Genomic DNA, 12,118 nt, shown 5'->3' with positions numbered 1-12,118 from the left:
CCGACACATTGACTTGGATCTCCGTCTTCATGGAGGAGTCGGCCGTGGCGTACTTGTCGGCTATGATCAGCAGTTCGTCGAGGGTCGCCGGCTCGTCGCAGAGGAGCTTGTGCTTGAGGAGGGTGCCCTCTCGGCACCCGGTTGTGAAATACTCGATGGCCTGCACCTCGTGCACGCCCTCACAAGAGTTGCATAGTTCGGCCCAGCGCGTGAGGTAGTCGCGAGTCGACTCGTTGGGGCCTTGGACGCACAAGGAGAGTTGGCGAGGCTTGGGCGGCCGCTTGTACGTGCTGGTGAAGTTGCGGATGAATGCTTCAGTGAAATCAACCCAACTGTTGATGCTGCGGGGCTTCAGGCTGTTCAGCCATGTCCGGGCCATGCCCTGGAGCATGAGCGGAACGTACTTCACGGCAACGCGCTTGTTGCCGTTCGCGATGCTGACGGCTGTGGAGTAATCGACCAGCCAGTCCTCCGGCTTCACGGAGCCGGTGTACTTGGGTGTATCTCTCGGGAGCGTGAACCCTTTGTGGAAAGGTTCGTCGCGGATGCGGGGGCCGAAGCAAGGCGGTTCCAGCTCATCATCTTCTTCTAGCGCCAGGGATCGATTGAGGCGATCGATCCGGTGGCGGGCGTCGTTTTCCCCGATTCCTTCTCGGCGGCCAAGGCGGTCGCCGAGTGACGGGTGATCAACAGGCGGCGGGGAAATGCGCCTCTCCCTGCGGGGAGGAGGAGGCAGACAGTCGTCTCGTCGCTGCACCGCTCTTGGGCGGCCGTCTTGGTCGCGCTAGATGGTGATGTGAGTGCGGCTGCGGCTGGCAGCCGGCTCCTTGTCTCTTCTGTCGCGGGCGCCACCAGTCAGCATCCGGGATGTCGTGCCTTGGTCTCGTCGAGGAGGCGGATCGTCGTTTCGTCGGTTGGGCGCTTCAGTCTGGCACCCGGCATCTTGCTGCTCAGCAGCCGCGTCGAGGAGCTGCTGAACTCGCTCCGTCATGTGGCGACGCTCGTCGTCCTCGAGCTTGTCTAACTCGTCTGCTGCCGTCTGGGCAGCTCGTATGTTCTCCGCAGGCGTGGCGTAGACGGGACGATCTGTCCCGAACATGCTGGCGATGGTCGCGCCACGCTGCCGACCAAGCCAACGCGGCTAGGCCCACCAGGAGCCGGCGTGCCGCCGACGGCACGGTCCATTTCCCGCTGGTAGGCCTCCGAAAGGTGTCTCATGCTGGCCAGCCGGTTGACGCTCTCGACGAGCTGGACGCGGCGCGCTTCCAGCGTCTCGGCATCGGCGTCTTCCGGGATAGGCGCAGCCAGGTCTTGCATTGCCGTCTGCAACGGGTCCTGGCCACCTCCGCCAGAGTTCTCGCCGTGGCTGATGACGAGCACCTTCGTGACGGTGCTGCCGCCGCTGACCGCGTGAGGAAGTGGCTCATCGTAGACCACCACGTTGGTGGGGAACGCGTCAAGCGACGCCGTGTCGGAGTCGACCAACATCGGGTCGGTGGAGCCAACTGACTCCAAGTCAGCAGCAGGCTCGCTGGCGACGTGGAGCTGATCAAGGAGGATCGTGAGGCGGCTCTCAGGGCCATCGGTGCCCGCATCAGACGCGGGCTCGTCGGAGAGGCGAATCTCGCCAACAAGATCGGCGAGGCAGCTCGCCGCGCAGGCGACCTCCGCGTCGCGCAGCGCGTCGGTGCAGACGCCGTCTGGCGTGCCGGGCTGGCTGCGCTCACCACGAAGGAACAAGGTTCCCGTCCAGAGCAGGTCTTCGGGAGACGGTGCACCTCGCCCCACGGTGGGCGCCAAATGTCGGGGGTTGGGTGCGACATATGCCAAAGGATGGCTTATCATGGTGGGAGCGAGTAGAACGTCGCCGGTGCCTGGAAGCGGGATGAGGCGTAGACACATACGCCGGCGAACTTTACCCAGGTTCGGGGCTCTCCGTGGAGATAACACCCCTATTCCTGCTCTGCGGGGTCTCCGCATGATCACTAAGGCACTAGTGGTACAATGGTGCTCCTTGAGCTGTTTGCTAGAGGTGGAAGAAGGCAGGCTCGCTCTCTCCTCCTCTAGGTGTGAGTCTAGTTCTAACAGGTGCGAACCCTTTGCATGGGTGCCCTGGGGGTTTATATAGGCCTACCCCCGAGGGGTACAATGGTAATCCAGCTGGGTGTAGGACCCGGCTGTCAGTCTCTCTGGTCGCCGGCTTCTCCGCCAGCTGCTGGGGTCCGCCGCCCGGTGGGCCCCGCCGACTGGTCTGGTACGGAGCCGACAGGCCGCTCCGCCGCTCGCGGGTCTTGCCGGCTGCTGATCACTGTAGCCGTGATGCTAATGACGCAGGCTTGGTCGGGGGAGCATGGCTATAGTCCCGCCGCCTAGCGGGCGATTACTGTGGCCACACCGCGTCTCATCTGGTTGATGGCGCACGGGGCCCGAAGGAGGGATAAGCCGCTTGTTGGAAGCCGACTTCCCTCAGGTCCGGCTGCCCTGGCTTCCTCCGTCTTCAGGGCTCTCACTACCTGGTAGGGCCCGCCATTTGCAAGCCGTACCGACAGGCCGTCGTGGGAACAGGGCTCCGCCTGTCAGGAGTGACGTTTAGGAGGGAGAGGCAACAGTGCCGCGCCGTGCGGAGATCTCCGCCTGTACGGGGCACTGTGGCCACGCCCGGCCCTGGATTCGGGGGGATGGGCTACGCTGTAGCCACACCCTGTCTTGTCTCCTTGATGAGGGCGCAGACTTTGAGGGTGCCACGAGCCGACTGCTAGGGGCCGGCCTCTCTGGAGGCCGCCCGCTAGGAGTCGGCCTGTTGTGATGCCGTCTTCTGGAACTCGGCCGCCTTCTGACAGTCGGCCGTTCGGCCAACCGGCCGTCAGAAGGCGGAGATCTATCTTGACGTCTTGAGGGGCGCAGCCGGCCCCAATGTCTTGAAAGGTTCGGGGGCTCGGGTTAGGCTACCCGTGGCCCATTACTCCGACATTGAGCTAAAGAACTAGACAAACCTTCTGCACATATCAAGAATAAATATGGAGAGAGGGGGTCCCCCTAGCGGAGTCCCCTAGTAGGGATGAACCCTTCAGTCTCTTGATCATTAAATCTCACCTTATATTTTACTGATGTAACATAGGCCATGAGTAAATCAACAATATTCCGATAAAATCCCAGTTGTATCAACATACTTTTCAAAAACTTCCATTCTACACGGTCATAGGCTTTATGCATGTCCAGTTTCACCGCACAATATCCAAACTTTCCTTCTTTTTTTTATAGTATGAGGACTTTCATAGCTAACAGAATGTTATCCGTGATTAACCTCCCAGGCACAAAAGCACTTTGCACCGGAGAAATTATATCACCAAGAAAGATTTTAAGCCTCAAAGCTATCATTTTGGATATAACTTTATACAAGGCATTCCAAAGGCTAATCGGTCTGTATTGACTTATCTTTTCTGGATCATCAACCTTTGGAATAAGAACAATGACCGTATCATTCCAAGCTCAGGAATAACCTTATTGTTTATAGCATTAAGCACCTCCGTAGTTAACATGTCGCCAAGTATATGCCAACATTTTTTAAAGAACATTGCATGAAGACCATCAACACCTGGTGCTTTCATATCTCCAATAGAGAAAAGTGCTTTCTTCACATCTTCAGCTGTGTAAGGCTTCATCATCTCATCATTCATTACCGAAGAAACCCGAGGTACCACCTTAGCAATCAAATTCGGGTTAGGATCATCTATCTCCGTAGAGAAAAGACCTGCAAAGTAATCGGATATCAAGGGATTCAAGTATGCAGTGCCTTCACGCCATACACCTTGATCATCTTTCAACCTTTTAATACAGTTACGTGTCCTTCGTGCCGATGCAAAGTTTTGGAAATAGGAAGTGTTTTTATCACCGAAGTTAAGCCAGTCAATTCGGCTTCTTTGAGCATGGTAGATTTCTTCCTGTTCCAATAACCTTTCAAACTCGTCTGCCAACTCCTTCTGCCGAGTCACATTTTCAGGTGTGAGTGCTTCCCGTGCTACAACTTCAAGCTCTTTCTAAACTCGTTCAATTTCTTTGAGGAGTTTTTCAGAACCATTCTGTCCTAATGGTGAAGAGCCTTGTGGACATGCGACAGTCTACTCGCCAAACCATTCATTTGAACATGCGTCCCACTAGCCTGCCAGGCCTCCTCCACTATCTCCCTAAACTGGGCCTCTTTTAGCCAGCAAGCTTCCAAACGAAGCACTTTCAACCCCATGTGATCCCGGGCTGTCTCCACTTCTAGACAACTTAGTGTTAAGTAAGTGATACAATATATTTTATAGCAGCATTTTATAAAAGAGGGTGCAATATAACCTCTACCAGGCCCGTCTAGCTCTAGCCCTCGCTTCTTATTTCAGTTTATTGATGATGAAACCAACGAAACAAATCATAAAGGGGGTCGGTTGTTTGAAACAAATGCAAATGGTTGACCTCCGGTCCACGGCGTCAACCAACACGCACCCAAACTACTAGCTTAATTTCCCATAATGCCCCTGTTCACCCCAACTGAAATGCGGGCGTGCTATAGATAAAGACGTCATTTCCACTTCTGAAAATCCTCGCGCTCGCCCCCGCGTTCAATCTCGCGCCTGCTATAAGTAGGCCCCAGCGCCGTTCCCCCAACCGCCTCCCCCATTCGAAGTTCTGGAAGGGGAAAAATCCTCCAAAAACCCAAATCCTCCCCCATCAATTCGTCGCTGCTTCGTCCGACCTCCGCGTGGAGATGTCCAATCAGCGCGGCGGCGGCTACGGGGGCCGCGGCGGTGGCCAGGTGGGCCTCCGCCGCGACGGGGGAGGCGGCGGCGGTGGCCAGGTGGGCCTCCGCCGCGACGGGGGAGGCGGCGGCGGCGAGGTTGCTGACGTTGACGAAGACGGCTTTACTCCCGTCAGAAACCGCAGGAGAGGCCCCTTTCGCGGCGGGGGCGGTGGAGAAGGCGGGGGCAGCGGCCGCGGCGGAGGCGGCGGCGCAGGCCCCCCTCTCGAGCCAAGCGGACGAGGGCGTCGGGATGGCCCATGGAATGTACCTCGGGGCCCGTACCCCCCCGGGTACGACGACCACGCGCAGCAGCGACAGCAGCATCCCGGCCGTGGCAACGCGGGCCGCGGCCGAGGCGGCGGGAATCACGGCAGGGTCGACAGCGACAACATTCACGGTCGATACCAGGGCCACGGCGGAGGCGGCTTCCAAGGCCAGCACCCCTCGTCGCAGCAGCAGCAGCAGCGTCGCAACAACCAGCAGTATGACCCGCCATGGTGGGAGCCGAAGGAGATCACACAGGCGACGAGCTCATCTTCTTCTGGACCTGTTGGTAAGCACCGCTCCCTGATTCTACTTGCGAGCCTTGTGAACCTCGGCATCCTTGCTTCGTTCCTCTGAAATTTTCGAGACATGGGCGGTTGATCGATCAAGGGCTTCGTGATGGTTAGTGAATTAGAGCCTACCCTGTTTGATTTCGTGTATGCGGTTGATCGGGGCGATGCGTTTCTCCAGGCGTACTGTTTACCTTTTGAAATTACGGGCCTGTGATTGCAAATTTTGTTCGCCGCGTATTGATTCAGAGTAGCATTTGCGTCGGTGTGATCTCAGATTGTTTCATATTTCGATTCTGGTTCATGATTACACGCAGTATCTCGAGTTTTATACTATTCTGTTGTAGTATTCTGAACTCCAGGTTTATCTGTCTGTATGATAAATTCCCTTTGCTGCATTGTCTGTATTAGAGCTGTACCTACATCTTATTCTCTTGTATCTTGAATCCATAGGAAGCGTTTGATTCTTAGCTTGATAGGGTCATTACAATCCTGAATTGCTTGAAAAATTGGGATGAAGATGTGGTGTTGAACTCGCCTACATGCTAACTGAACTCCTAAAACTGTTGTTGGTAGCCTCTGTTCTGCAATTTTGAGATGGCAAATGATTGTTTGAGAGGATGCAGAGCATATGGGATAAGAATCCTGTCAGATAGCACTAGAGGAACCTTGGTTGTTTGGTATGTCACCTTGTAGTTTCAGACATGTAGAAAATCATTTAACTACCATATCCTTCCACATACATGAAAGAATCATAGTTTTCACCAGTGAAAACCTGTATGTGATTCTTTTTGGAATTTTTTCTACGGATGTGTTATTTCACAAGTAGGCTTGCATTAATTAATGCGTCAATGGATCAGTTGCTTCATGCTATGGTTTGGAGTCAGCATGAAGAAGAACTTTGGCCCTTTTGGGGGCACCATTTGTAGTACCGTTTCCTGATTGTACTTGCGAGCCTTGTGAACTCTGACATGATTCGGTTGTTCCTCCGAAATGTTCGAAACATGGGCGGAGTTGATCGATCATGTGATCAGCAATTTTGTGATGGTTAGTCATTAGAGCCTATGCTGTTTGATTTCACGTATGTGGTTGATCAAGGCGATTCGTTTGTCCAGACGTCCATGTTGTAGTAGCGTGGACTGCTGTCTTGTTTGAAGCTACAGGCCTGTGATTGCAATTTTCGTTAGTTGTGTGCTGATTTAGAGTAGCATTTGCATCGGTGTAATCTTATATTGTTTCTTATTTTGATCATGGTTCATGATTATGCAGTACATGAAGTTTTATATGTTTCTGTTTGTAGTATTGTGGATGCCCAAATGTACTTCATTCTTTATGGATCTAGATAGATTGGACTGAGGTTTATCTCTCTGTATGATAAGTTCCATGTGCTGCATGCCTGCATTGTCTCATGATTATGCAGTTTCTAAAGTTTTATACGCTTCTGTTGTAGTATTATGAACGCCTGTGTGTACCAAGGTTTCTAGATTAAGATAAATAGGAATGAAGGTTATCTCTCTGTCTGACAAGTTCCCTTAGCTGCATTGTCTGTATTGCAGTTTTACTTATAGCAGCTATTGATCCATCTTGTTCTCTTGTGTCTTGAATCCATATGAAGTGTTTGATTCCTAGCTTGATAGGGTCATTATAATCCTGTTTTGCTTGAAAAAGTGGAAGATACGGTGATGAACTCGTCTACATGCTAACTGAACTTCTAAACTGTTATTAGTAACCTCTGTTCCACAATTTTGTGATGGTAATAGTTGTTTTAGATGATGCTTAGCATATGAGATAAAAATAAATCCTGTCAGATAACACTAGAATTTGGTATGTCACCTTGTAGTTTCAGAACATCATTTAACTACTGTATCCTTTATCCGAAGACAGGAAAGCATCACAGTTTTCACCAGTGAAAACCTGTATCTGATTCTTTTTGGGACTGTTCTCTTACGAGTGTGTGTATTTCACAAGTTAGGCTTGCATGCATGGGTCAATAGAAGTTGCTTCATGCTGTGGTTTGGAGTCAGCATGGAAAACAACTTTGAGCCTTTTGGGGTCACCCTTTGTAGTAGTAGGGGTACGAAATGAATTGCGGAGCGGTGGTGGTGGGAAGCATTTACTATCTGAAGTTCAAAAGGATGAGCGGTTTCCTCTCCGTATAGTTACATTTTCTTCTGCATTTACTTCTCCCTCTCTGACAGCATGCCACATTACTGTTTTCCTTGTTTGCAACCTTCGTTGTTTCTAACTGCTCTTGTTCCCCCTCTAGGCTGTCCACTTGAAAAGATAGAAGTCAAACTGCTCGTGAACCACTTCAGAATCGAGTTTGGAGGATCAACTATCTTTTGCTATGGGATCGAGCTTGGCCAAGATTCTTCTGAGACTTCAGATCAGAGGTTTGCAACGGCTAAACTCTTGGAGATACTTGCGCGGCCTCCATATTCATTAGCTGCTGCCTTTGATGGCAAGGGCCATCTGTTCACCTTTGCCAAACTGCCACAAAGTGTATATCCAGTGGAAGTCCGGTCACGGACCTACAATGTATCAGCAGTGCTCAAGCCGGACCTGGAGCTGAGGCAACCCCTTCGGCCGCCTGTGACTAAAGGGATCTTGCCGGCTCTTGATGCCATTGTGCGTGAGGCCTCTAGCTCAGGCAAGATTATCATCGGTCAGACATTTTATTCACAGCAGCAGCGTCCTAAGATCAGCTCTCATGGGGCCTTTACTACCGAAGCTCTGGAAGGAACCATGCAGACCCTAAAAGCCACCGAGCAAGGGCTGGTGTTGTGCGTGGACTATTCAGTTATGGAGTTTTGCCGAGATGGAAGCAGTGTTGTGGATCTTGTTAAGCACTTGGTGAAGCGGTTTGACACTGATATTCCCTTTGACATGGAAACAGCTCTAGACGAGAAGCAACAGAAATATTTGGAGAGTCAGCTGAAAGGCCTCTGTATCACAGTGAATTACCTGAAGAAGTCCTCCAAAGGGAAAGACAATGGGACCAGAATTCAGAAGTACAAGGTTCAAGGTTTGACAGCTGAGCCTGCGCAACTTATCACATTCGAGGACTTTGATTCAGGGAAGCCCCCCCATAAGCTTGTTGAGTATTATCGTGAGCAGTATGAAGTGGAGATTCAGTATAAGATGCTTCCATGCTTGGACTTGAGCACGACAAATGGCAGACCAAATTATGTCCCGATTGAGCTCTGTACTCTTCATCGACGGCAGAAGTATCCCAAGGACATTATGCTCAAGGGTTCCAATCAGAAGCCAAGGGACAAGCCACTCGAATCAAATGCCCGGAAAGATAGGATTCTGGATATGGTAAAACCTCCAGAAGGGCCTTGCAGGTAACTGTTTTGAGTTTAGGTGCCCCTCTACTGTTTGTAAACGCCTGACCATGCATTCTTTCTTTTTGTCAAACCTGACGACTTAATTTATATGTGTTGTTTATTTGTTAAATCCAATGCAATGCAATTTGCTAGCTATTCAGTTCAATGGTTTTTTTCTGTGTAAACAGTACATCTAGAATAAAACTTGAAAGTTGTGCTAACATAGATGCTAATTGAAAAAAAAAAGTTTAACAATGCTTGGATTCAGTATAAAAATGAAGTTTAACCATGTTTGTATCTAAGTATTTTCTGGAATTTTCTTTCTTTGGACAGAACTGATCTTTGCCTTTCATTCAAGAAAGGATCTGATCTAATTGTAAAAATTTAGCAAACTGAACTCATGTTTATTATCAGTCACTAATTACCACTTTACTTTCAGCAGTAGCAGAGGCCAGCAATTTAACATTACATTGAACAGAGAGATGACAGAAGTCACGGGTACTATTCTTGCTCCCCCCACCCTGACAGTCGGCTCCTCCACTGGCCGCCGCGACTACAATATCAGCAAGAAAAACTGCCAGTGGAACCTCATGAATTGGATGAAACTGGTAGACGGCAAAGTACTGAAGTGCTGGGGCATTCTCGACTTCAGTGCAATGCCATCTCACTCTGGCCAGGAAGGGCTTCATAGAGACAAGTTCATTGACAATATCGTCGACAAGTGTGTTCACCTTGGTATTCAGATGCAAAGACAGGGCTGTTTTGTGAGATGTTCAGCAATGTCAGTGCTATCTGATCCGAGCAAACTACGCAAGGAGCTTATCCAGGTGAAGAAGGATGCGGAGGACCGCACGCAGAAGAAGCTGCAACTCCTCTTCTGCCCGATGTCTGAGCAGCACCGTGGGTACAAGATACTGAAGATGATCTGCGAGACAGAGCTGGGGATCCAAACCCAGTGTCTGTTGAGCGACCTGGCAAACAAAGGCAAGGGCCAGGACCAGTACTTGTCCAACCTTGCCCTCAAGATCAACATCAAGCTCGGGGGAAGCAACATGCAGCTATCTGACCAGCTTCCAAAGGTGACTGGCTCACGTTTCATGTTCATCGGCGCGGACGTGAACCACCCGCCTCCAGGAGACACGGTGAGTCTGTCGATAGCAGCTGTTGTGGCGTCCATGGATTGCCCTAGCGCCAGCCAGTACGTGCCGAGAATCCGTGCCCAGAAGCGCGGCACGGAGGAGATCGATAACCTCGGTACCATGTGTAAGGAGCTCATCCAAGTCTACATGGAAAGGAACGGCGGCTTCAAGCCAGACAAGATCATTTACTTCCGCGATGGCGTGAGCGACGAGCAGTTCAAGATGGTCCTTGACAAGGAGCTAGTGTCTATGGAGAAGGGACGATCACAGTTGTCGTGGCCAAGAAGCGGCACAACACGCGGCTGTTCCCCAAGGACGAAAACGAGCTGCAGACAACGAATGGCAATGTGCTCCCTGGCACGGTCGTCGACACAGTCGTGGTCGACGGGTCGCACGATGACTTCTTCCTCTGCAGCCACGACGGGCTGCACGGGACGAGCCGGCCGACGCACTACTACATGCTGAAGAACGGGCACGCCTTCAAGCCCGTGGACCTGCAGAAGCTGGTGTACAGCATGTGCTTCATGTTCGCTCGCTGCACCAAGCCAGTGTCGCTGACGGCGCCCATCAAGTACGCCGACACCGCGGCCTACCGCGGCAGGGACTACTACGACAGCAGGATGGTGTCCCAGCAGTTCCAGGTCCAGGAGCCCGGGCCATCATCGTCGGCCTCCGTCCCCGCGGGTGCTCCCCTGTTCCGGGATATGCCCGAGGTGCACGCTGATCTCAAGGACAGCATGTTCTTCATCTGATGCCGCCTGTTTTTCAGCATGGGGAGCTCCAACCCTGCATTCTGCTTCTTGTGTGCGCCTTCTTGCTGTGTATGGTGAAGGCCTTTGGCGCTTCTGTTACATATTTGCTGTGTTCTGTACATGCTCGTCAAACTGACTTACAGCTTTGCTGTGTTCTGTACATGCTCGCCGAATTGGCTCTTACAGCTTCGCTGTGTTCTGTACATGCTCGCCAAATTGGCTCTTACAGATTTGCTGTGTTCTGTACATACTCGCCGAATTCGCTAGTTACAAACTTGTTCTGCACACATTCTGTTACTGATTACTGTAAATCAACAAAGAACTAGTTTCAGTCTTCCTTCCTTTTTGCTTTATCATATTTCATATTCCAGCAGATGTTGGATGTGAGTTTCCAACAAGTTGAGAACTGCAGTCCTGAGAAAGGATGAGATTTTTTTTACCATTTTTTTTGGCATTCTTGGGATCAGCCAAATGTTGTATGTACAAGGCACACAGTTACATACTCCCTCCGTCTCAAAATAAGTGACTCACTCCATCCGAAAATAAGCGACTCGCTTATTTTGGGACGAAGCGGGTACAAAAAATCCCTTTGGGATGCATTACTGCATAGGAACACTCAGGGCACATCACAATGAATTTGACAATGACAGTTATCTAAGAGCATCTCCAGCCGCACCCCCAACGGGCCCCCCGAGGTCACTTTCTCGGCGCCGGCGCCAAAAAAGCCCCAGTCGCGCCCCCAGGACGCCGAAAATCGCCGGTTCGGTCCTTTTTTCCGCCAGGCGGTCACAGGCCGAACCCGGGGCACTGGGGGCAATTGGGGGCTCCGGCGCAAGGGAAAAGCGCGGCTGGCCCACACCGTTAGGGGAAAAATCAAGGTTTTCTTCCCCGACTCGCCTCCCACCCCCCGCGCCCTCGGCCGCCACTAGCTATATCCCGGCGCCGCCCGCCGCCCTTCACTGCTAGATAGCCATTCCCCGCCGGAAAAATAGCAGAGCTTCGCTGCGGCAGCCCCTCCAACAGCAGCTGGGCGTTTCCGGTCGCCGTTTCCGGCCGTGGAGGGGCAATTTAGCGGCGGGTACACGCCCACCGGGCGCAAGGTGTTCGGCGATTTGCCTGCCTCGGCAATAGACTCGGATGATGAGGAAGCGCTCGCCGCGCTGCTGGAGGAGGAAGCCGAGGCCGACGTCCAGGAAGAAGAGCATCTCATGGTGCTCGCCGCCCTCGCCCAGCTGCTGGCGAGCAATGAAAAGCCGCGGCGAGGTGGCTCGGCGCCGGGGCGGGTGAAAGCAAAGAACCGGCATCGTCTCGAAGGCTACTGCATGCTCTACTCCGACTACTTCGCTGATGCTCCACTTCACGGCGAGAAAACATTTCGGTGCCGTTATCGGATGAGCCGAAAGCTCTTCCTCAGGATTGTGAATTCCATCCGGGAGTTCGACAACTACTTCAAGTGCAAGATGGATTGCACCGGCGCCCTTGGATTCACCTCCATCCAGAAGTGCACGACAGCGATGAGGATGCTTGCATACGGAGCTCCCGGTGATTCACTCGATGACTATGG

General features: G+C 52.1%; 1 pseudogene; it reads left to right on the top strand.

Moving 5' to 3' along the window:
• Positions 1-4,617: 4,617 nt before the first annotated feature.
• Positions 4,618-10,885, top strand: LOC123054273 (protein argonaute 2-like; annotated as a pseudogene).
• Positions 10,886-12,118: the final 1,233 nt, after the last annotated feature.

Source organism: Triticum aestivum, chromosome 2D (assembly GCF_018294505.1).
Source record: "Triticum aestivum cultivar Chinese Spring chromosome 2D, IWGSC CS RefSeq v2.1, whole genome shotgun sequence".
Taxonomy (NCBI): Eukaryota; Viridiplantae; Streptophyta; class Magnoliopsida; order Poales; family Poaceae; genus Triticum; species Triticum aestivum.
This window is presented reverse-complemented; position numbering and strand designations above follow the sequence as displayed.